This window comes from Cyprinus carpio, chromosome A1 (assembly GCF_018340385.1).
Source record: "Cyprinus carpio isolate SPL01 chromosome A1, ASM1834038v1, whole genome shotgun sequence".
Lineage (NCBI taxonomy): Eukaryota > Metazoa > Chordata > Actinopteri > Cypriniformes > Cyprinidae > Cyprinus > Cyprinus carpio.
This window is the reverse complement of record NC_056572.1, coordinates 28,215,095-28,242,487: the sequence shown is the minus strand read 5'-3', so window position 1 is coordinate 28,242,487 and position 27,393 is coordinate 28,215,095. Positions and strand designations below refer to the sequence as shown.

Genomic DNA, 27,393 nt, shown 5'->3' with positions numbered 1-27,393 from the left:
TCTGACCAAGTTTCAGCTTTCTAGGCCTTACGGTTTGGCCTGCACAATCAGTTTTTACCGAGAGAAGAAGAAGAAAAAAAAAAAAAAAAAATCCTAATCCTAACTGCATGCTTGAGCCCCTAATTACAAATTATCCAGAATTTTGAATGCATTTTAGGAAAACTTTTCCCATCAACTGGTCACAATGCACAACACCTATGTATGCTGCTTGAAAGACGTGTGAAGTCTGATGTAAACAAGCACGGATGAGAAGCGCATGGCGGAACACGTGAGAGACGAGCTGAATGAAAGCGCACATTCACTCTCTGACAGCAGATGGCGCTAAACTGCAGAAAATGCAGCCGTTACCCTGGAATCCCCATAAATAAAGCAGCTGCGCTACTTTCTAAAATGTTAAATAGCCATTCAGATTTTTGTATTGTCTATGGTGTTCATCAGAGCACCAAATACATAAATATTTATACTTGGGTTATTTTCAGACTTTTTTTTATGTTTATTCTGGACTACAACATGCCCTAGACATTGTTTGAAAGTGTTTTGATTCTTTATTGCTCGGTCACACTTTACATTAGGGTTTCATTAGTTAACATTAGTCAATTCAGTTAACAAACTGCCAATGAAAAATTATTCTAACATTCACTAATCTTAGGTAATTCCAATATTTAATAACGCATTGTTAAAATCAAAAGTTGCAACTGTGTTATGTAGTTGTATTTTTTTTAAAAAGATTAATAACTTCAATAGCAAATGTAGCTTTTGCTCATTGTGAATGTTAATGCATTAACTAAGGTTAACTAATGAGGTCTTATTGTAAAGTGATACCTATTGGTATTTATAGTTCTTTTGAACTTTAATCAGTGTAAAATTTTTAACTTTATACATTTTTCTGTATAAAAAATAGTATTTAAATGTTCAGTTATTTTGTTATAAGAAAAAAGTTATTAAACCTTTTATACTGTATTATGACAACACTTTTTTTAAAACTAAATTTCAATATCATGATAATACCGTATAACATAATAAAAGCATTAACAATTAATCGCAACCTTTAGTTTCAAATATTTCATTTCAAAATTTGATACCGGCATATCCCTAATCATCATTATTAATTGACTGGGTTGACTTAATACAATATACTATATTTGATAATTATGACAAAATCCTAATAATCCTAGACAGATTACCATCAACTTGAGTCAGACACATTCAACTCACCTCGTTTTTTCCAGAACCAGAGGTTGCAAGTTCCAAACTTGCACCAGACGACAAAGAGCCCTGTGATTCTCTCCGTCCGTTACTACCAGTAAAGCCTGTGGTGAAAGACAAATATCATTTATAACCAACATACTAGAAAATCCAGGGAATTGGAGATGCTAGAGGAAATATTCAAGGAAAGACAAGAAGCACAGAAACAAAAATGCAGACATGAAAAGTATAAAACTTTATGAGCATTGTAAGTGCACAGCAAATACAAAGAAACTAAATGAAGCTAAACTGCAGAACAATAATTTAACAGAATCAGCACTGATGTCCCCCACTCACTGTAGTCTCCAAGGTCCTTCTTCTTAGATCCTTTTCCGAAACTTCTATTTCTGGACCAGGAGAAGAAAAACGCTAAATTTTTATCGCTATGTTCATCTTTGCTGTCTTCATTTAGTGACCTTCCCGATTTACTCTTCTTGTCGTCCTGCACCTTCAAAAAATGTTCAATTATTTTCCACACTCAAACACAAAGGTGTTACACAAAGATCCAAGGTAACAGACAATAAAATAAAAAACAATAAAAACTCCACTGACATGAACCACTGATATGCAGAATAAAAATGAGATGCACAGCCAGTCAGGAATTTAGAGAGTTAAATTAGATCTGACTGGAAAGCATGGTGGGATGTTAACTGAGATGACTGTCTCTCTTCTTTTGAAAGCTTCTGTGATAACTATATTAACACTTGGCTATGTAAACGAGAAGATAATGCTGACAATAGCTTCAGTCTCACACCTTAAATGCAACAAGATAATTGCATTTAAATACTTGAAGGTGTTAAGCTTTCCCACATACATAGGTCACAAATTACTTTAAAGGGCAATTAAAAGTGAGACATTTTCGCGAAATGATGGTAAAACTTCCAAATAACATTTTTAAACATTATTACATTCTGCAATGCTGAAGAGATCATATTTCAATAGTTACAAAGGTCATAAATTCATAATTGATAAATGTTCATACATAATCACATATGAATGTACATAAACTACTAAAGGTGTTACTAAACCTTCCACTGAGAGATAACTGGGGGTATCATTCTTTAATGTGCTTCACAATTTGTTTGATTTTGTGATTATGTTTCAAAGGAAGTCATTGTGTCAACTGACAACTGACTTTCATCATTCAAATGAAGGGCATAAGATATAAAGTAAACACAAATGTGTTTGTGTTACCTTTTTAGGTGTAGAGAGGTTAGAGCGGTCAGAGCTTGTGCTATGTTTGGACGTGGGACTACTGGGGACCTGGTAGGGGTCTGGAAGAGGACGGCCCTCCACCTCTGCAAGCATACATTCTTGATACAGGTAGGACTTTAGGAAGCGGGTGTAACTGTCAAACTTCATCAGGTTAAAGATCTATTGAGGGAAAAAAAGAAGAGGTGCACTGTAAAGCCAGCTGCTTACAAGACACAAGCCATGGCACAAATCTCGATACTGGTCTAGCATATCCATATTTTTTATGTTTGTCAACTAGCATTAATCTTGCTGGTAAAGCTGCTTAAGCAAACCAGTGGGGGCACCAGCATCCTTATCAACAACATACTGTATGTTGATGACCACCAATGTGGGTCTTATCAGCTGCAATGATATACACTTCCATTCAAGTTGAAAGGAGATCAGTCTTTTTTTCTTTTCCTTTTTAAAGAAATTAATACTTTTATTAAGCAAGTATGTATTAAATTTAATCTGAAATGACAGTGAAAACATATACAGTGTAACAAAAGATTTCAGTTTCAAATAAATGCTGTTCTTTTCAACTTTTCATTCATTAAAAAATTCTATTTATCAAAAAATAAACTGCTTTCAACAAGTATTTCTGAAGGGTCATGTGACACTGAAGACTGGAATAATGGCTGCTGAAAATTCAGCTTTGCAATCACATGAATAAACTACATTTTACAATAAAATAGAAAGCATTAATAATATTTAATAATATTATTAATCAAATAAATGCAGTCTTGTTCATCATAACAGACTTATTTCAAAAACAATAAAATATCTTCCTGAACAAAATGCAAGCTTAATTAAAAACGTCACCATTTTTATGGCACCAGATTCCCCGTTTTAAAATGACAAATCCAGAAAAATAAAAAAATGGGGTGGAAAAAAGGAAGGACCTGGATTGCGGGGGTTATGCATTACACCACTGAACAGCTACAGTTATCTGACATTGAAAATGTGGCCAACATAATGTTGATGTGACTCTGATTGACAGAGATCTTGGATAAGGAGGTGACAGCCAGACAGGAGCCTCTAAATGCTGCTACGTGATTCTCCGCCTTAAAAGACACTTTATAAGAACACATTCTCTGCTGCTACAAGCACAAAGGTTGCCCGCAGGTTTCCTCACAGTTATCATGGGGTTGGAGTCTAAAGGATGCTACATTCATGATCTTATGATATCATAGAGCTGAATTCAAAATACTTTATTATTTCACATCTTGCCTACAGTCCTCAAAGACAGTGTTGTGATGGTAACGCCTCACAGACATGCCGTAAAAATAACGTGTTGGGGAGTACAAAGCCTTCTGGGATCAGAATGTGGGATTTTTTTTTTTTGTCATGTTGTCATGAAAAATACAATCACTGAAATCATTTGATTGTTCTATTGTATATTAACTGGTCTGGGAAAGGCGTCAAGTAGAACCACATAAAAAGACAGGTTAAGGCATGTAAGCGCATGGATTTTCCAACATTTCAAAATCTCTAGGATGGGCCTGACACCAACGCAGCCTGATGTGCTTTGGGAAAGTTTTTGGCTCTGTTAATTCCATGCTAAAGCTTTTAATTCAGAAATACAGTGCTGTACCCCCAAGGTTACAGTAAAGAATCCAAATATGAGAACTTCCTGTCTTACCTGTAGCTGCTGCTCTTTGAACATGTCTGGCCTTGGAGCGTTGAGGATGTCATCAGCCAACTGAGCCTGACTATCAATGTTGACGGGTGTGGTGGCTTTACTCGACAGGAAGCTGTTGTAGATCTCTCGGGCCCTCTGGGACAACTGGGGGCCAAAAGTTACGACAAGGTCACAATCAAACGGAAGATGAAAAACAATGTTTATTTCATCCTGTCCACGCAAAGGTTGTATTTATTACACTAAATGAACTGCAATAGACAAAAAAATAAACAGTCTCAAAAAATTCCCAGAATATGTTTTGTGATCAAGTACCCAAGTAAAAAAAAAAAATTAACTAATTAATTAAACTGAATTTACATTATTTAAATTCAACTGGTAAATATGTGGACTTTATACCTGTTTCTTGTCTGTTTCAGGAACATGACTGAAATATTCACATGCTTGCCAAAATAAAATATTCTCCTCACTGAACTCCTTCTTCAGAAACTCCTGCAGGATGAAAAGAAAAAGAAATAAATTAAAGATCACTGATTATAATGCAAAACATACAAAATAAAGTCCTTTACACGCATTGTTTTTTTACCTTTAAACTAGAAAGTTAAACTTACTAACTACTCACTGGCTGATCTAAATTCTAAGCATTCTTTGCTTTTCAAAAAAAAAATCAATTTCAAACACTTCCTGGTGGTTTTGTTTGAGACCTTGAATTCATTGAGTTCCTCATGCAAACTCACTGAGAAAGCCTTTACAACTTCTGATAAGAAAGTATCTAAGGTCTTCACATTTTCAAATAAAATGCATAAAACTTGACATGTACTCTCAGCCAGTAGCGATCAAGTATTCTGTAACAGTGCAACTGCTGTGTAAAAGGAAGACTTGGACCGATCCAACATACCGAGAAATATCGGACACCGATGGGATCCTGTAGCAGCCGCTCGAAGCAGACGGCCCATGATGCAACGCGCCGTTCAGTGTGGCGTCTATGGCATTGCACGCTTGGTAGGCTAGCATTGCTGTTCAGACTGTTATCACTGCCGCAGCCTTTCAGGTCCACACTGTTCAGCTCTATGCACAAACAATGAGATAACAATGTTACTTTTATTCACACCAAACACAGTGGCACAATTATTTTTGTTATAGAAGAAAGGTATAGTATCATGAAGCTTTTTCTTCATTCAATTTGACATACTGCATATGACAGACTTATATGACAGACACAATAACCCTCCAAAAAATATTAACTCTTTCAAATCAGCAAATGCCCAACGGGACCTGAAATATGTAATCCTGATTCCTGAATAAGGGTGGGGTGCTCTAAATTAAAACCATATTCTTAAAATAGACCTGCATTTGCAAATGAACAACAAAAACATCAGAGCTAGAACACCACAACAACATGACAAATTCAAGATGTTTCTCCACTTTTCTAAATGCCTTCATCAACCCTTAACCTGATTTCTTAAACCACCTGATACTTTTTTTCTGCTGCTTCTGAGGTTAGATACTCTCCTTTTAGTTTCTGGGTGATTCTGATTGGTTGGTGAGTTCTTGTAATTAAATACTATCGATTAAAGTTACAAAGCAAATACTTCTTTAAAGGCACAGTTTAAAAATAGTCATTATTTACTCGCTCACGTGTTGTTCCAAACTCATATGCTGTTATTTTATCTAAGGAACATCAAACAGAAAATAGTTCATTCCATGTTACTATGAACAGATTTACTTTTGTGTTCTGTGTGTTCAGGCACAACATAAGGGTGAGAAATAATGACTATAGCTGAATATAAAACATGCTAAAAGAAGGACTCAGAAGAAATTCAAATGTTAAGTTTCAGATAGACCACCTCTGAAAGAATCTCAGCAGACCGTGGGTCACTATCAGCACGAGCTCTTACCTGGGTAAAGCTGGTACGAGCCTGTGTGATGCCACTTTACCAGGTATTTCATGCCAATTGGACGCCAGGCTTTGACATCCATCACCCCACATCACAAACACACACTACCACGGTGCAGAGGATGAACAGCTATCAAACTGTCCATAGAGCTAATGTACATGCTGGCTGGAGACATCATAAGCATCTAGTCACTAACTAAACATAGCAGACACAGCGACGAGACGACATGCATGCATAGAGGTAAACAGATAGAGTGCCCTGTGCACAAAGCTCTGAACGGGCAGATGATAAATTATTGAAAGTGGAGAGGGGAGGGAAACTTAGACGGTAGAGGTAACAAGAACCTGCAATATTAATGCTGGACCAGCACAGCCACCCAGTAGCACCATAACTGAAGACAAACTGCACACATAAACAGATAGGACAATTTCATTTTGACTGTGTTGCATAATGTCCACTGCCCTGATGTAATAGGGGTCCATTACAAATAAGAGTATCCATGATAAGAATGCATGCATCCTAATAATTTTCAAACAAATGTTTTTAAAATGTTTTTTAAGGTAAGGTATTTTTTTGTACAAATATGATTCATTCATGAATATAAATTTGTTATGTATTTATGTTATGTCTAATACATTAGGTTATTATATTTTTATTAATATAACTAAATAGAAATGAAAAAAAAAAAAATATATATATATATATATACACTTCAATATATATAAAATGTATTGGGGGAGTCACACCACATGACATGACATTTCACAACCTGAAGGACCCTTGTTTTGTTATAAAAACGGTCAAATCTTATGATTATACAAATTATACGAGACTTACTGACCTTGACACACAGTCATGAGGGTCTGGATATGTCCTATGATATCACTTCCTGTTTTATGTGTTTTTTTCTACATGATCATTGGTTGCACCACATGATTTAGTTTTGGCAGACATTTTTTCTCTCAAATTTGTTCTTTTTTTTTCTCTAAGATTATGACACTATTTGCCACTATAATACTACTAAAAGGTTTTCTTTTTAAACATGTATTTTTTTAATTCATTATGATAGTTTTTATAAGCTCCCAAAAAATATCTAAATTTTAAATATGAGAAATATTTATTCATTATAGAGGGGGTGCATTCAAGTGATTGTATTTATGAATTGCACTTTAAATAAATGAATAGATCTTGACAGAAAAAATAAGCATTGTGTCATTGATCCTTAGATGCAGACACCTTTTACACTGAATAAACTGACACAAGAGGTCCAGACTGTAAAACTCACACTAAGATGTCTACAAGAACACAGCTCAAGTCTAAAGACAGCAGAATAATGAAGAAAATGAAAGGTTGCTGAGATTTGCACTTTGATTTCAAGATGGATGGGTGTTACTGACGTTACAAATGGTCCTTAACTCACTCTCTCTGCTTTCACAGGCAGATTTACGATCCTTCCATGCCGTTAATTGATCCTGGAGCAGTTTCTAGGGATAAAAAAACTGGCCCGGCACCTGAACACTCATCCAGCCGGGCTAAACTCAATTCAGATCCTCTCATGGTCATGGTGTTTGAAGGGCAGCTTGATGAGGCCACAAACTATTGTGTGCCCATTCACAACACAAACATTAAAAACTATACTACTAGACTGTAAAAGAAACAGCCCACTAAAGTAAGTTGCTAACACTTTATTTCAATAGCCCTCAAACATTCTCCTAACAGTAAGTAACTTTGCAACTACATGTCTACTACTAGTCATTTGAGTATTAGTGGAAGTACATGCGAACACATAGTCAGTAAAATGTCTGTTGAGGAATTATCAAAATTATAAGTACCATAACCTAACAGTCTACTAATAATCCTTTTGTGAGTTAGGTGACATGCAGTGGCAAATTTATGATAGTTAGTTTCACATGTAGTTACTTACAGGTAGTAGAACATCTAAAGTGGACTATCGAAATAAAGTGTAACCGTAAGTTCCTCACAGTTTTGCATGCATACATTTGTCCCTCTGTGCCTTTTGTTATGCATAAGGCTGAAAGATCTATGGCTCTGACTGGCAACGTTAAGCAAACATTCACAGAATCCCTGACACATTCACACATGTTAATTGAGGCACTGAGGGGAGAAAGGGGAGGTAGTTAGGGCTTGTTCACTCCTAGTGCAGTTGGACTTGAAATACAGAGATTTAACTTGCTCTGGCCTGATGAATCAGGCAACAATTGTACAATCATTGGTGCTGTTCCTTGTGAATAGTTTTGTATAAAGAGAGGAAGATGGGCTGAATGTTTAACGAGGCACGTAATGAAACACCAGAATTTGTTTGGTCACATTCTAACATTATGCAATAATACATTTGTGATTTCAGAGGAAAACTGATCGCAAATAATGCTGCAACTGACCTCAAAAAGAACCAAATGAACTTAAATTACATTGTTTACACCCACAAAATGACCCAGAGACTTTAAAATGCTAGTCTATATTCTTCTAACAAGCACTTATAGAGCAAAAACTTCTGTATAAGAGCTGGATTTGAGGTGATGGATGGATGGCATTGGGAACAGAAAGCCAATCTTATCAAGAGATCAGGCAAATAAAAAACAGCCAAAATGGTGTTTGCTTTCACCCTAATTTGCGTAGATCTACATCTACATATATAAACTACATTAACATTGAAAACACAGCAAAGAAAACAACACCAAGCACAACAAGACATCAGAAATCAGACTGGAGTGAAAAAGGAGCAGAATAGGAAAAGAACACAAAAAGGTGAAAGTAATGTATATACGAGAAATGTAGAAGTAATAAGATCCCAAAGAGATGGAGTACAAAAGAAGTGAAACTCAAGGATGAAAGTGTGACCAAAAAAAAAAACATCTGGGTGGAGCAAAAGTAAGACATAAAAACAGACATTTGAATAAGAGGATCAGATGCAATTTCAGGCTTTAATATAGAAACATTGATTAATTACTCACCACCATCAGAGACAGCCGCAGACTGAAAGAGAACACAGAAAGACATGTGTGAGTGACTCTCTTCACCAACACAAACACACACTGAAGTCTGCAACACAGCAGGGTACTCTGGTGGCATGATACACACACCAGCTCTTCCTGTTTTACTGGTACAGTCTTTCACACACGCCTCCTAACTCACTCTAAGATAATGAGATGCATCAGGTACATTCCAGCGATCTTGATATTGCAGACTCCGCCCATTGTGACACATTAGTACCACCCAGTTTTTGATTTGCCTGAGCATGTCATTTCGTGGTTTAGTAAGAGATTAAGCAAGAGACTGAAACCTTTTCATCCCACATGACAAATAATGAGTCATAGAATTTGTACAAAATGGGAAAAAATGTAGATAGTGTACCCTGAGTTACATTTTTATGACGACCCATTTATTGCAGGGTCAAATGATGCATGCTACAGTCATAACAGTGGAAAGAAATTAATATTGCTTTATAAGGATGCATTATTATTAATCACCAATGACAGTAAAGACATTTAGAATGTTTAAATAGTTTTCTATTAGATTTCTAAAAAGTGACAACCTCAACCTCAAACTTTTGAATGTTAGTATATATATAAATATATTTAAATAAATTATGTTTTATATTACATGTATTAAAGGGAATCCATAAAAGAATAACAATTAAAAAAATCAATGAATCTGTATATTGTATTTTCTGTATTTTTCTACATTCAGAAGAATGTTGACTATATTAAAAAAAAAAAAGAAACTTCTTAAAATGACAAAGAAAAGCACAACTGATTTCCAAAAGAACTGAATCACACATTGTTTGTTTGCACAAAACTGACCTAAGCCTCCTCAAAGGAAATGCTTTATTCTTGCAACAAGAATGCTGATTCGATACAGGCCTAGAAATGGTTATTACGAGCAATTAAAGAACAGTGAAAGGGGGAGTCTGATCATTCACAATCCAGAAACAGTCATAGAGAAAATGAATAAAAATAACCACATGTCAGGCGGCTGGTACCAGAATGGATAAACAAAAAGACAGATGGAGTTTCCATTGAACAGTCTATACAAATAAACATGCTAGAACTACAACGATTTCTTTCCCAACATGACCTTGTATTTAAGCCCAAACTGACCTTGATGTTATTCAATACTGCATTTAGAAAACTGAAAAAATTCCCAGAGAATGTGGAGCACCCTTTATAATCATCATTTGGCTCAAAAGCTGACTCTGTCCTTGTTTGAGATTACATCAGCATAGCCTATGACTTTATTCTATCAGTCCAATGACATCAGGAACACACTTTACACCGTCCTACATCAACTACATTACCAATCAATCACCAATAACTGTGAGATGTAAATAATTGACTGCTGAGGCTTGCTGAATGCTAGATACCTGTACTATATAAACACAATAGTGGTTAAAGTTTGTATATTTTCACACTATACGGTTTATCACTTAATCTTCTTTTACATCAATGTCAATCCATGATCCATCTCTTGCTTAAGGTCCTTTATACTTCATTCAGTATGTATTTAAATTCATTGTAAAACTAAGCCTGTTAATGATTGAGCTGTTTTTAGCATGTTGACAAGGACTACACAAGCCATTTACAATTGCACAAGTCAACATTTTAAAAGTAAAAAACATTTTTATGCAAATTTAAATTAGATTTAAATAATCTTGATCCGTGATGTTGCTGTCAGTGGTGCTTCTGGTTCCCATTATCTACAAAAATGAGAAACACCACTGACAAAAGATCATGGCAGCCATTAGTAAATTATTTTCCTAAATTATAGAAATATTTAGTGTGACCTTGAATGAAATGAGAAAGAAAAAGATAAATTAAACAGTCCATTCCAGGCAGAATTGAAATGTTTAATTTTTGAAAAACTTTCAGATGAAAACACCACAGCAGCTATAGAATAAGTAACTTTGGGAAAAAGCTGCTCGTAATCTAATCTGTTAAAACCATGTATTAATTCATTATCTGGAAACACCATATGAAACCAAAAAAGTAGGCTATAAGTGTAGCACTAGGAAGACTATGACTGCAGATCATGTCAGAGTGATGCTGAACGTCCTAGATATTGATCATTCTTCAAAACCCTTCCAAATGAAATGTTTTGAAGACATTATATTTGACTTCTCTCTTAAGTTCTCTCATCGTCTTACCCCCTCTAACCCCTTCTGTTCCCCTCCTTCCTCTTCTCATTCCAGTGGGTTCCCTGCATTTTTTGGCAGTGGAGCAGCTTGTAACCACATATTGAAATATAAGTGGCCTTTTCCAAGCCCTCATATTCTAACCTCTCCACCCCTCACATTCCTGACTCTTTCTACACCAAATCTCTTTCTGTCTTCTTAATGTAACAAGACTGTGGCACACAAAAGCTGCTTTATAGGTAACAGGGTTGATGGCGCTCTTTGTTTACTATTGATGAGGTTGATCTGTAACGAAATCTGTTTTGTAAGATTAAAATATATTTATCACCACAAGACTGGAGCTGATGTAGTTTTTCTATGACTTTCACATGACGTCAGCATAGAAAGCAACTACGCTAAGAAAGTCGAAATCATCACAATTTTGAGTTCTGTTACGTAATACATACACATCAACAATAATTTAGAGGATTCACTCCAGGTTGTCACTCTTGAAATAAATGCAGTTTTTACTCCTGAAACTTTACAGGGTGTACGTGGCCCTTGTAAGGCTCAAGCCTGCAACATTTATCATCCAAAATGTTTAAACAAAACATAAGACAAAATAAACTAAAAACCAAACAAACAATTAAGCAATAAAAGGGATTCAAAAGTTTGACACAAACAACAAAAAGAACAATTTACATAATTGTTCATTTTCTTATTCTGGCCTTGTCATGTGAAAGTCGTAATGAAATACAAGTCACTGCAAATCTTTTCCTTCCTATTGTGCCATATATTGTGCAATGGATTGTCAAAAAAATGCGATGCAGGGACTTGGTTCAATGATTTTCATTTCATACCAACTTGAAATACTAATAAATAATTCATGTAAGGTCACCACTTGATGTTCAATGTCAAATCTGGGTCCTGAGGCAAAAATAAATAAATAAATAAATAAATAAATTGAGAACCACTGCACTGAGCTATGCACACCACAGTCTAACAACCTTGTTATAGATCATATATTTTAAGATATATATATATATATATATATATATATATATATATATATATATATATATATATATATATTATATATATATATATATATATATATATATATATATTATTTTTTATTTTTTTAGTGAGTTATCAAAGCATCAGGAACACACAAGTTCCGTCACAAGTTGCTTTCATCTCTACATCTCTCCCAGTCAGATGACCCTGGTGTTACTTAATGTGTTTTCCTTCTCTTCCCCTCTGCTGTGCATTCTCTAACAGAGCACAGACTGTGGAGAGATCCATACATACCTAAGGGTTTACATATACTTTCAGTTGTATGCAGCTGGGTGGCCTGTCATCTCACATATAACCAGATGTGTGGATGTATGAGTTTCGTGCTGTATGAGGCATGTTTCTGATGTTACTGCTGAGTTGCAGCACAGAACATTAACAGTAAGTAATTATTCCTTTAAAAGCACAGGCCACAAGTTGCAGAACAGTACATACATACAAAACATCACTTGTTGTACATCCAAGTGTGTTTGTTTACACAAGGCTTTGGACATTACACACACAACACCTCTGTGCTATGTTTGCATGGGTAAAATATATTTAAATGTGTTAGCTGACACAGGGATGACTTCATGACAGTGTGAAAGCACAGCTAGCACACACTCACAAAGCCAAGATGTTCATATAAATATAACTTCACAAAGCAAGGCCTGTATTTAATAAGGTTGGGATAATTATTAAAAGTCAATATGAAACAGCAATCACAATCGATTTTACAGTATTCGCATAATGTGATGTATTTCTGAGTGAATCAGGACATTCAGCAGAGGTGCAAGTTGCGGATGCACACTTTGTACAACTCATGCAACGGTTCTATTACCCAGAACATTTACACTACTGTTTAAAAGTTTGGGGTTTATTAATATTTATATTGATATAATAGGGGTTCTTTTGAACTTTTTATTCCAAGATACCAATATCCAATAATACCAAAAAACTGTATCATGGTTTCCACAAAAATATTTAGCAGCACAACTATTTTCAACATTGATGTCAATAATATAAGTTTTCTTGAATGCCAAATCAGCATATTAGAATGATTTCTGAAGGATCACATGATACTGAAGACTGGAGTAATGATACTGAAAATTCAGCTTTGCCATTACAGGAATAACTTCTATTTTAAAATATATGAAAATATATATAAAAAATAGACATGAGGAAAATAGTTTATAACAAAAGTTCATATCAAATGCAAAGTCCAAATTATACAATAAAAGAGGGGGCAGAAATGTAACCGGAAAAAAGTGACCGGATAAGAGAAAAAAGTATAAAATTAATGTGTGCTCACAGAGAGAGAAGGAAAAATGAAAGGAAATGAGGGATTAAAGATTTGATGACTGTTCTCCCTCCCACATAAACACATTCCAGTAAGGTGTTTGAAAAGTAACAGACAAGGTTTTTCCAAACCTAGCGCACTGTGGTTTGAGAAGAAGCAGGAAACTGTGGGACTAACAGCTAACGGACAAACAGATTCCAGTGTTTAGATTTGAATCTGAAATGAATAGTCCCTCGCACTGAGTGCTCAATTCCGTAGGATAGAAAGAGTAAGTTGTGCTTCTGCAAACTGTGAAGCAGTATGAATTCATATCCAATACTCGCCAGTTTGCTTTGGCATGAAAAATGCTCAAACTAACTTATAGCACAAACTATTTAGGACAGACAGATGAGCTGTATTATCTGACAAAATACCCACATCTAATCAATCTGCACACACGTTTGTCAAGAAGACATAGTTTTAGTGGAACAAACAGTGCTAGTAATCCAGGTGTGTTCTGTCTCCTTTCAGACACCGGGAGGATGTTTACAGAGCGAATGAATGGGGACTAACAAAAGAGACATCTCTAACATCTTACAACGATTAACGGGGAAAAAACTCAAAGTCTAGACACATAAGAGACAGTAGACAGATAAAGAGAAACGAAAAATAGAAGGAAAAGAAAACAAAAGGTAAAAAAGTGAACAACTTTTCATTACTCACAGATCCAACTCACCGTATGAAAGTAGCAGACCCTTTTAAACGACAGCCTCTTTTTCAGACTCATGGTGTTTTTGCGATGTGTCTCCATTCATATAGCACAGCTCCCAACGTGTAGAGACCAAACGCTCTGACTGGCGAATCCATACTGCTCTTACAAATAGACTGCGCTCATTTCATTCCTTCACAGCAAGAGCTGACATGCTCTCCGAGCGCAAGGCAGTCTTAACTGACGAGGAAGTTCCATTCTGATTCTGTGCTGTTACTACGGCAACCTTGAATTTTAGCAGAAAGTGCTTGGGTTGTGAGTGAGAAATTTCAGAAGGAGAAGAAAAAGATGCGATTCTCTCGTTCCTCTCTTTGCTTGACCTGTGTAGTAACTAAAAGAACAGATGTCAGACTTTTCCCTTGGTGATCTTTTTCAGCACCGACTAGCGCCTCTCTCTTTCTCTCACTTAGAGAAATCAAGAAATGCTTACTCAACCGTTTCACCATCCATGGCTCTGCCACAACTCAAATAAATCCTCCATTCAAGACAAAAGAAAGCACTCACTCCGGGCCTCCAGCTGCACAGCCCTGTGCTGCCACTTCAAATAAGCATCTGTCTTAATTATCCAATGTCTAAAATCACAGCCGGGGAACTAAGCAGCAAAGCTCCACCGAGTTTCTTAGAGCAGTAAAAATCCAAGAGGCCTCTGGATCGTCCTGCTGAAAGGCATGTTTTTGGAGGAAAGTGAGGCTCGGGGTAGTTGGAGAATGACGTAAGGTGAATGACCATGCCGTGAGAGTGGACGTTAATGAAAGGCAGGTTCTAGAGCAGGTCATATCAGTACATAGAGAGAAAGTAATAAAAATATCCCAGAGCTGGAGTTACAAAGGAAGTGTTTGATACAAACCTCATGAGCTCTATTCAAAAATATGAGCGTCGCAAAATACCTGAGTAGAAGGGCGAAAAAGAAAAATCTTAAAAATGCTTGCCAGACATATTACAGAGAACAAAGATTTTAGGGGACCATTAAAATTATGCTTTTTGGCTGGTGGTGAAAGATCTTTAAGGGAGGTTTGGGAGCTTTATTTTTAGTATTTAGGCTATTTCTTTTTTTTTTTTCTTTTTTTTTTATCACCCATTACAAACCCCCCCACCCCACCCCCCCCCCCCCCCCCCCCCCACCCCACACCCCTCCCCCCCCCCCCCCCCCCCCCACCCCCCCCCCCCTTACAAACCCCCCCCCCCCCCCCCCAAAATAAAAAGTAAATTAAAAGTAGTTTGGCTCTAATGAGATTTTAAATGTGAAATCTACTATAAGTATAGCCCTTTGTAAATCTAAAAATAAGAAAAATAAATAATGTTGAAAATATCATTAAAGATTTAAATAAATAAAAATAATGTATTGTAAAAATAGAGAAATGAGTGTTGATTGCTTTGAACAAGTTGTCAATCAGCTCATTTCACATTTGTGAAATACAAAGTTCTGAGAGGTTCAGCAATGAAATGAAGTATGACAGTTTTTCAGATCACTTCTGACAGCAAAGCAAGTTCATATTCAAATGCATCAATTACAATACAATACATAATACTGGATCAAATCTGAAGTCATTTGAATGCAGATCCACATTCCTGCTGGTTCCCATGACTGTCCTGTCTGCCTGTTCCCAGTGGGCATGAAGGCATTAAAAGCTGTTCTCTCTTTCCCCTCGAACCAAGAGCAATGGAGCTTATGTGAGCTAAGCAGGCTGGCAAACAGACGTAACTCTATACAGAAAGACATCTAATCTCGGAATGTTAATGACCAATAATAAGAAACCAAGGATATAATGTAATAATATTATACTATTTTATATATATATTACATATATATTACGTGGCCTTATGTTATGTCCCACGTGGGACGAAGAGGATTAAGTTATTTTATATATATATAATATTATACTATTTTATATATATATTAATATATATATATATATATATATATAATGTTATATTGGCCTTGTTCTCTAAACCAGTGCAACACAGCCCAACACAGTCCACAAACCACTACAATAATATCTGCCAGCACAATATATGAGAAGACTGATCCACACCTTATGTTATGTCCCACGTGGGACGAAGAGGATTAAGTTATTTTATATATATACATGGATTGTTTATATGTGGATAGTATATATAGTGACACGGTTTAACAATAAATTATGTAAATATACATATTTATATAATGAAAAGTTTATAGAAAGAAGGAAGGCGCATATGCGCATCCTAGCTGATTTATTTATTCATTTCAATAAAAGACCAAATAGTCTCAATACTGCCATCTGCTGTTTCTTCCCAACACAGGCACAAACACACTCACTGACAAAATGTGTGAATTAAATGTCTATGAATTAAAAATAAATAAATGCATATATAAATAAAACTAATTAAAAAATTAAAATAACATTTTACACAATGTTTGCATATTCATTACAAGGACTCCAAGATACATCTGATTGATATTTAGTGTAATTTAGAAGTTAATTTTTCTTGGAAATAGTAAAGAGAAAAAAAAAAAGAGAAGAAAATCAAATTAATTTCTGTTCTAATTTTCAGGAAAAAAAATGTTCTTACAAAAAAAAAAGGTGAAAAAAAACAACTTAAGGAACTCAGAACTACTATTCAGCAAGCATTAACATAAAATACTTCATTGCAATACCGAATGAGTTCACTCAAAGTATTTGTTTTGCAATGTTTCACTTTAATTTTTCGATTTGTGTTCTTCTTTCTTAAAAGGAAGTACAGCTTTACTTCAAATGAAGTGTTTGTTGTCTATAAAGCCTACACAATTTTAACAATAAAAAATTCTAACACACTCATGCAAGTCATGAGACTGAAGACTAAGTTGCTTTAAATTCATAGCTGGCACTTGAATAACCACAAAAAACCCTCAAATGATGCTGAAAGAAAACAGTAAAAACAGAAGAAAAAAAAGAATGACAAATACAGAAATCTTCATCAGGAGCTCATAAGAATACAATAACACCTGATTGGACAAATCAGGTCACATGATTAGGATATGCAAAGATGATTCGTGATCAAACCATAAAAGGTAAATTATATAATTACATGTACCAACATCTTTACTCTTACTACTTTTAGCATAAAATTAGATAATTAAAATATATATTTAAAGCATAAATCATAGCAACAAATGGAATCAAATGAGCATTCGAGATGCAAATTCACTTGATAACCCATCCATCAACACAGTTTTTAAACTGATTTGAGGTTTCAACAGACATGAACCTGCATTCCAAAGCAAGATCGCACAAGTACTTGTGCAAGCAGTGTAAAATCCAAACAGCGGTTTGTAATCGCAACCACACTCTTAAATATTAACAGCAGACACAGACTCATGCGACAGAAAACTGTCGGGGTGCATCCACAACCCCCCACCTCAACTAAAACACTGCATTTAAACACAACACGACTTGACAGATCAAACAAGCACACTAGCCCATATAAATGTGTGAGTAAAGGTACTCACTCCATCAGAATTGACGCTCAATGTTGGCTCCATGTATGGCAGTGTTAGACTACACAGTCGGCCGTTAAATGACTCCACGCTCTGTAAACACATCCATCCACTGGCTGCGTCCAGTACGGCGTGTGTGAGTCCGTGTTCACAGTCTGTCCCTGTCACTATCTCTGCGTCTTGTGTTGTTTGATTCCCTCTCTCTCTCCCTCTCTCCGTCTTTCCACCCACTCCGCTGTAATTCCTATTCCACCCACAGAGCCTAGGGCTCACAGACAGAGATGCAGAGACACGCTCGCAAATGGGAGTGAAAGCACAAGCATGCACACTCATATACTTCACAGAGGCGTGAGAAACAGCCACACACACGCACTGAAATGTAAGTGCTTCACAGTGGGATTCTTCATGTTATTTACACAATGTGTTGTGCCACCTTATTAGTATGCCTGGAGCACAGCATCTGCTTAAAAAAGGGAGCGTGAAAGAATCAGAATGAATGTGTGTGTGTGTGTGTGCTTGTGTGTGTGTGTGTGTGTGTGTGTGTGTGTGTGTGTGTGTGTGTGTGTGTGTGTGTGTGTGTGTGTGTGCTTGTGTGTGTCTGAACAATTAAGGGGGTTCAGCTTCCCGGCATGTGCTTATTTCAGTGTGTGTATAATTGCAGTCAATGTGTACAATAAAAAGTAACAGGAACATCGAATTGTCCTTCTCAGTGTGTTTGGGTGTGGATTTTCCTTATTTGACAGGCACTATTAAAACCTAAACCTGGTATGAAGGGCAACATTCTTCAACAAGTCCCAACTCTGTTCTCTCCATAAGTGGTGTTTAAGAATCCATGGGGTCTGTTTTTTTAAACCCGGGAACAAAGTTGATTCATCACTGTAATAAATCAGTCCGAATTTGTGACTGATGAGAAGCTACGTGCAGAAGAACATATGTGCCTCCCTGTAGCCAGTGGCCTCAGAGAGTTAAAAATGCATTGTATTGCTCCTGCTTTTGATTATTTAAAGTCAATATAGGAGATAATACATCCAGCTAGACACATAGATAATACAATCATTATAAGTGAGAAAAAACGCATGCATATACAGTAGAAAGACAGAAACAAACATGATTCTGAGAAACTATTCTAAATCAGGCAGTCACAAGACTGAGAGTTAAGACATGTTTCTTCTGGGCTGCATAATTATTAGGATTCTACCTTGTTTTCTAATCAAGCTTTTCAACTACAAGAAGTTAATCTTTCACCATAAGACCAAATATGTGTATTTCAAATTTACTTCCGCAGTCTGTGTTTATGAAGGAGTCAGTCTCCGGAGTGCCATTCGGTTTAAATTATCCATGTGAAATGAGTTTGTATTTAAAAATAAATTGTATTTGTGACTTTCAACAATAGTTAAGTTCAGTTTTGAATAGGGGGTGGAATCTATTGGCTCAGTGAGCAAACTGAAGACTCGAAAGGCTGGCATGATGTCACGGTGTTTGCGGGCATGAACAGAAATTACATCTAACCGGGTAAACACTCGCTGACAAGATAACTGCATAACCCACTTTCTCTTACATGATAGGCCAGCCAGAGGAAATATGTGTGTGTTCTGGAGAAGCCGGTAATTAGTGCCTTTCCTGATGTTGTCTGTGCATGTTCATCTCAGAGCTTGAGAGTGTGTGTGTCACAGCATTTAAGGACAGTATTCAATTAGCATGTAATTTAAGAGTGCGTATGTATGTTCATGCCTCACTGCAGAGAGTGTGTGAGTTCGTAGCAGAATCCCTGCTAACGAGAAGAATGCTGCTCAATACTCATTAGCGCGCGCACACACACACACACACACTAATTACTGTGCTGCTTCACAAAGAGAACTCTGTTCACGCACAAGTGCAGCCAGTCTGCATATGTGCAGTTCTGAGAAAAAAGACGAAGGTACCGGAACACAAGGCAAAGAGATGAGAGGAAACCAAAGAGGGAAAAACAGTCACATTTAACCTTCTTTTCAATCTATTGCATTATCACAGTTTCTGTATTAACTATCAAGGCTTTTCTTAGCATTTGTACAGCGCAAATGACTAACTTCCTGCTTCTAAGTGCTTAAGACAGTTGTTTTCTTTCTTCTTCACTCAATACAACCCACTTTTATGCCATTAGGTGAGTGTTTGTTTTAGCCACTAACTAGAGGAAGCATTTCATTCTTTTATCTTTATCATGCCTGATCAACAGAGTGACTGTCCCGTCAGAGTGGCACGGAGGCTTATTTTTCATGCTATGTGCCTCAGCTGAGGGATTCCTGCTTTTTAAAAGAGCAAAGTTTTGATCATGAAATGAACACTAAACAAGTCCAAAAGAGTAACAGTTTTCTGGGATCAGTTACTTATTATTGACTGATCATTTATAATAGTGGACAAAGGTATAAGAGTAGGAGGGGCCTCATTAAACCTAGTCTTTGAAAAGTGTTGGCAATGACATGATTCATGGGTTTAATTCCCAGGGAATACATTAACTAATTAAATATACCTTGAATGCAATATCAGTGGTTTTGCACAAAAGCATCTAGCAATTGCATAAATGTACATGTATCTTTTCATGGAAACTGAACCCAAGATTTAGGCGATCACATAGCTATGGCCCCTCCTGAATTGTTTAAGTCTATGTGATTTGTTCTGGCCGTTTTATTGTTGGCTATTTCTACCCATCAGCGCCTGTTTGACAATATTTTTGATTTTGAAAAGCCTGTCGACTTTTACCGTTTATCTAAGGTGATTTTTTTTAACATTCGTATATTTATTTGGTTCCACAGTGTTTGCTGATTTTTAATTTATTTTAACTTTGTGTAATTTATTTTATCAAGGTGTATGCTATGCCTTCAAACTTTTGTATCGTTTTGCTAATAAACGTTCTATTTTCAGTTTTTTATAATGAAACTTTGTGTCAGTTATTTGTTATTTTATATAAGGCTCATAGCATGGTGTATTTTATTCGTTTTGTTAATAAAAGTTCTATATTTAATATAAGTGAGTTTTGCCGTTGTACTGCCTTGTTGTCCCATTCAAGCAATTGATGCTGAACTGCTGCTATTTTGAAAGATAAAGCAAAATGTGCATGGGCATTTACAAGCTATTTAAAAGTAAAGAAAAGCGAGGAAAAGAGAGAGAAAAGACCCCCCCCCCACACTCCTTCAACAACCATAGTAGAAACACATTCCTTGTACTCAAGTCATCATGCTATAACAAGGACTTCACAGTTTTATAGTGAATAACTTTGCGAAGATTAAACACACATGGATGTTCATTTAAAAGAAGTTAAACTGAAAGAGTGTAATTGCTGAGCCACTAGCATTACTAAATGTAAATGTCACACCTTCAACACTGTTTGGACTTCGTTTTCAGTTTCACTGTTGTTTTCACTGTTGAGTTATTTGTCATGGTTTCTGATTTGATGTCATTTAGTTCAGATGTGTGTCATTAATTATCCTCATTTGCTTGTATACTTAAGTACAACACACAACTGTGTCAGTAATTACAAAAATAATGATTTTTTTCGAACAGGTTGCCAAATTACTACTATTTGTCAAGCAGAGTTTTCATACCACCACAGATGCACAGTGTGCACACTTTTCACAAAAATCTACGTACAAATGGCTTACTTATTGTTGTCTGCACAAATTAAGTTGGAGTAGAATTCCAAATGAATGGAACAGAAAATATGTAAAAAGCCTCTAATTACACACACAAAGAATGGATAAAACTATAATAACCACTGGCATGCTGAGGCTATCAGGATAGACTGAGATGTGATGTGCTGTCAGTTTCTTTTTGCCCCTGACCTCTTCCATCTGAAAATTACACCATCCATGTTTCACTGTCTCCTCCATTGCCATGGCAATCTGCTGTCACCACATTTGTGTGCGCATCACACGACACGTGTATGCACTCTATCTCTTCGACTGCTGGGTCTAAAATTAAAGTCACATGTGTGAGTATGACCACAGCCATTAATACACTAGAACCCCCCCCCACCCTCGCTGTGGTGTCAAATCTGCTCTATATGCACACAGCTGTCGTTTCGTGAATAAGGGCCCAAGAGTTCATGCACTCCAGAGGGTTGGTTGTGTTTGTTTCAGTGTGCATGCATGTCTCTGAATTACTGCGTAGATCACTCATTCCTTATGTAATGATTCCCTACCCTCTGAGTGATAGGATCGTAAGAATGTGAGAGAGGACAAAGACTGAAACGTAGGGACACCTTCCTGAGGAGAAAAGAAAAGCATTTTGGGGAACTTACCTCAAGGTCATCAAGTGAACGAGCCATACTGAGACGCTTGGAACGTCCAAAAGATCGTCTGCCCGAGGAACGGTGAGGAAAGCCCATAGTGATGCTTTAAATCTTCCGCCCTGTGAGAAACAGAGAGAAAGACATTAGTGACATGCTGGTGGTTGAACAAATTCTTATAATGCAGATTGTCCTTATGATAGAATATATATTGTGTGATGCATTAAGCATTCCATCGTCCTCATATTGGCAAACCATGAGTCCCCCGAAATGTCTGGGAATTTTTAAATGTCTTTATCTCACAGCAAGAAATGTCAAATCTGGTGCGGTCCCTGAGGATGAGATGCACTGTTGTGCATAAAGAAGCTGGGGGCCACACTAGATATTGAAAGCTACTTTTCATATTGACTTAATTCAGGAAACTCATTATTCTGTTTCTGTTCACCAGTGTCTGTGTGAAACCTCACTGAATTTATGCCTCAGTTGTTAAACTTTTTTTACATACAAATAATTACACGTTAAGACATTTGCTGGAAATAGAACTCAAAAACAGTCGAATGTGAGAGAATTTATTAATTTTATTTTAATTTATTTTATTTTATGAGTACAGAGCTAGCTCAGATTTTAACAATTCAGATTTTATAAAAGTAAAAAATATTAGTATTGTGAAATATTATTACAGTTTAAAATAGCTATTTTCTATTTAAATATATTTTAAAAAGACATTTTATTTCAGGATTCTTTGATAAATAGATAGTGTTGTAAGACCAAGATCAAGAGAGCACTTTAAATCCACATTTACTGACTGAGAATTGTCTTGGTAAAATATTAAAAATTAATTTGCATTATAATTACAATTGCATAAATGTTATTAAATTAAGGTTTTAAATATAAACTTTTTAATATAGAAATATGAAAATTGTATTAAATTATACTAATATTAAATGCCAGCATATTAGGAAATCAGCATATTAGAATTATTTGTGAAGGATCCATGTGACTGAAGAGTAACGGCTGCTGAAAATTCAACTTTGTGATCAGAGAAATAAATTACAACTTACAATATATGCAAATGTTATTTTTAAATGATTATTTATTGTGAAAGTTATTTTAAATCACTTTGAAATATAATGATATAAGTTCACTCATGATCATTCATAGGACTTCTACATTTGCATTCATCCTTTGTTCCTGCACAAACACAAGAGAGTCTGGTGGGATGAATCCCAGCTCATAATCATATCAGTGTCCCATCTACCAAAACTGTTTTTTTCCTGAAAAATAGAAGTGATAAGCTCATTGTCTCCCTCTCCCTATTTTTGAAAAGGACAGCAACATTTATTCTCCATTCCATGTGTGAAATACACAGAGGAGCCAGTAAACAACTCTCCTCTCACTGTTTGATTTCATTATGAGAGGAACGTTTGGCTATAGCACAGGATCACATGAACAGACACATGGGGAATGTGCCCTTGTGTGTGTGTGTGTGTTTGTGTGTGTGTGTGTGTGTGTGTGGGTGTGTGTGTGTTGTGTGTGTGTGTGTGTGTAAAAATTAACCATGCAAAGGATACCGTTCTAAAGTTCCTTTTGTCATTTAAGTGTTTTTAATAAGAGGATTTCCTGATTTTTAAGATAAATGTAACATTTGTGCCATTAGCTGCACTGCATAATATTTTTTTTTTTTAAGGAAATTTGCATACGTAACGCTTGCATGTGTAAAACTCGCTATACAGCCACTATCTTAAGGTGCTGTGGATGGTTGCTAGGGTGTTTTCAAGGTTGGGTCTAAGTCTCTATGATGTTTCTGGTTCCTAGATATGACTTAAGTCCTTTTTTCAATGTAAAGGTACAGTCATATTAGCAAACTTTCAGTAAAACTTCATATGCAAAATAGGTCTACTGTCATAGCGTAGCTATTTGTATAAAGATTTTGTATAAAAGCACAAGCTCACAAACGGAATACAGTGACTTTGTAAGACCCACCTGTAATCTACGTGGGAAATTTTTTAACACACTCACATGAATTTCCCAGACTGTTGGGATTCCAGATGAAATGACTGGATTTTTGCCCATAAAACACTCATTAAACAAACTCTCAGAAAAAAGGTAGAAAAGCTGTCACTGGGGTGTGGTACCTTTTCAAAAGGTATACTTTTGTACTTTTTAGGTAATAATATGTACATTTTAGTAAGTACTAATTTGTACCTTTAAGTGCCAATTTTGACTCTTTAGGTACAAATGTGTGCCTTTTGAGAAGGTACCCCCCCATGAAATTTATGACTTATTTTCTTAAATTTTCTTAAAACAAATTAGGGCTGCATGATTTATGACAAAATCATAATTGTCGATTATTCCCTTGAAATTGTAATTGTGATTTTTAATTGGGATTATCACAATTTAATTCCATTCAATTCAATTCAAGTTTTATTTTGTATAGCGTTTTTTACGATACAAATCGTTGCAAAGCAACTTTACAGGAAAATTAGGTTTCTGCAATATTTAGTAGTAGCTTATCAGTGGTGACTGTCAGTATATGTACATGAAATGGCAGAAATGTACGGGAAAAATCTATTAAAGACCGTAATCAAATTTATATTGAATGAAGTTTTATACCATTGTTTGATCCAACTGCATGCCATATTTTTATATGACAAATAAACAAGCTGAAAACACTAAAACTTTTAGTGCTTTTTCTATAGTATTAAGCTAGTATAGGCTAAACTATACATTGGATTGGTTTCTTCTTTAAATTATAAAAAAGTAAAAATATGAATGGTGTTAAATATTTATATTAAAATAACAGGAAAAACCCTTAAGATAAACATGTAGAAAGTAAAAAAATGCATCTTAAGCACGCAGAATAACATCAGTGGACTTTAAACGATTAAATTGGTCCGCTTTGAATGATTACGTAATTTGTGGCATCCATAACTGTAATCCCGATTATAATTTGATTAATTGTGCGCCCTAATACAAATATTTTTGGAGATATTTAATGTTCCTCCATATAATGCAAGTGGACAAAACCCAAGTTGATGATTTTTCAAAATCCAAGTAAAATGACTCCAGTGGATGAATCAATGTCTATTGAAATTAAATATGTTTGTGTAAGAAAAATATAAATATTTAAAAAATTTATATAAACCACAGCTTTCAACAAACAATCCAGAAGACATTGATTCATCAAATGGAGTGATATGGATTTAACGTCATGTTCACTTTGTAAAGTGTCAACTCTGGGAATCCTCCTTGCATTATATGGGACTCAAAGAGAAGGATATTTTTCTATAAATCTTACTTTGTGTCCATTTGAAGAAAGGAAGTCATGTATATCTGGGACAACCTGAAGGTAATAAATAATGAGAGAATTTCATTCATGGAGTATCCCTTTTCAAGAGTTTTTTTTGCCCATTTTTCTAGTGTAACCCAATTGCAAGTCGTAGCCTTTGTCTGATTGATATTTAAGACGTAAGCACTCAACAAACCATAACACTCAACAAAGCTTCAAAGCAACAGAGATTTACACATTCTCTACATATTCAACTGGTATAAAATAAAGTATTTTAACAGAAAAAAAATACACACACCAGCATTAACCTAATCGATTTCTGTTAAATACTTTAAACCATGTCATGTTTTGTGTTCAGAGAAAGATCAACCGGGACTAGACAGAGAAGCAGAAGGACGAAAGTAGAATGTATTAGAGAAGTAGTATTCCCCGGCGGTTAGACAGGCAGAGAGAGACAGACTGATTAGAGGGATCATTTCCATAGCTAAAGTTTAGAGAATGATTGTGCAGATGACAAGAGCAGTGTACATCAAATGGCCTTCTGTTGTTGCCTAGAAACACAGCGAACTCTGTGTGTTCAGCCCTCATCATTATGACACATCAAGTGGATAACAAACATTTGCACACATTGCCACCCACAAATATGCCAACACCAGTGACTACATACACATGAGAGTCAGAGCAGCACATACTTCAGCTATGCACATATGTGTCTGCATTAAAGGGACAGTTATTTAAACCAATATAATTCTGTCCATAATTTACTCACACTCATATAATAAAGAAAGGAGGCCAAACCTGTTTTAAATTCTTTCTTCTGCAAACCACAAAATAAGGAGGGCAATCAAACCATTTTGGTTATAATAATATTTCATATATAAAATTTTCTTTGTTCCCCAGGAGAAGAGGTTTAGAACGAAGGTAAGCAGGCCTACACAATGAACAGAATTGTCTGTGAACTAGCCCTTTAAGGCTAACCAAGACGGACATTTACATAATATCTCTCTCAATCTCCCACACTCACAATATGAATTTCAAGGCAAACATGCAATAGACACCATGAATCACACAACACACATGCCTCATATGGACATACATAAAAAGAAACCTCCAGAATCAGGAAGAGAACTAAATGATCTCCTGCGCTATGGAAACAGATGAAAACAGTTTTCCTTAAGAGAAAAAACTGTAATGTGAAACAAATTGAAGCATAAAGTGACTTAGAGGAAAAATTTCAAAAGAAATCTACCAAAAATTCAAAGAACACGAGAGCGAATGATGTCAAATTCTGCATCCATCCTGGTGTCCCCTGTATACTAGACACCGCTATTTGTTTCATTAAAAACACTATTGGTCATGTAATGAAGGAAAAGGCTTAGCCGGACGTTGAGTGACTGCCTCTTGATCACCTTAGTGGTTTCCATGGCAATTGAGCCAAACCACAGCGTTGTGAATTTGATCTAAAGCAAATATCATGGAGTAAAACTACATTACTTGGGTGAATCTTGCGAGTGTGGCACTGAAAAGAAGCATAGAGATGTCAACATTGGTTTTGAGAACAACACTAAAATGTTTCCAGATGTTAGCGGGAGCTGCTCTGTTTTGTGTGTAGTAAGCCCTACCTTGAATCCTAGAAGAAAGAAATGTTTTTTATTTATACACTTCAAAAAGACTAATGATGGAAGAGAAAGACACAGAAACATGAGGCTCAATAGACTATGCTTTAAATCAGCAACAGCCTAAAGCTATTTTTTTTAGGTTGCCAAAGAGTGAATGATACACATACAAACCTAAAAGGTCTCAAAATACATTCTAATCCTCCCTTTTTTATTTCATTTCACATCACAGTTTTCACCGATTGATTTATTATTCAACTCTACAACTGTTAATATTTAGTCTTTCGTTCTTTCTTAGCTCTCGGTCTCCGCTCCGCTTTAGGGTGCAGATGGGTCAGTCTATGGGTTGATATAGTAACATCATAGATTCCTGTGGGGAGCAGGGACGTCCTGTGCACTGCAAATCGACCTCCTTGACTTATCAGGGAGGGCTCTGACGAGCTTTCTTCCTGTTTCCTAACTTACCTTCATCCATGTTTGGGATGACAAATTCACTATAAAAAAAAAAACATGTTTCCACATGCTG

At 35.8% G+C, this 27,393-nt stretch overlaps 1 pseudogene; it reads right to left on the bottom strand.

Annotated features, from left to right (window-relative positions):
• LOC109095259 overlaps positions 1–27,393 on the bottom strand; it is a 40,648-nt pseudogene that overhangs the window by 6,227 nt on the left and 7,028 nt on the right.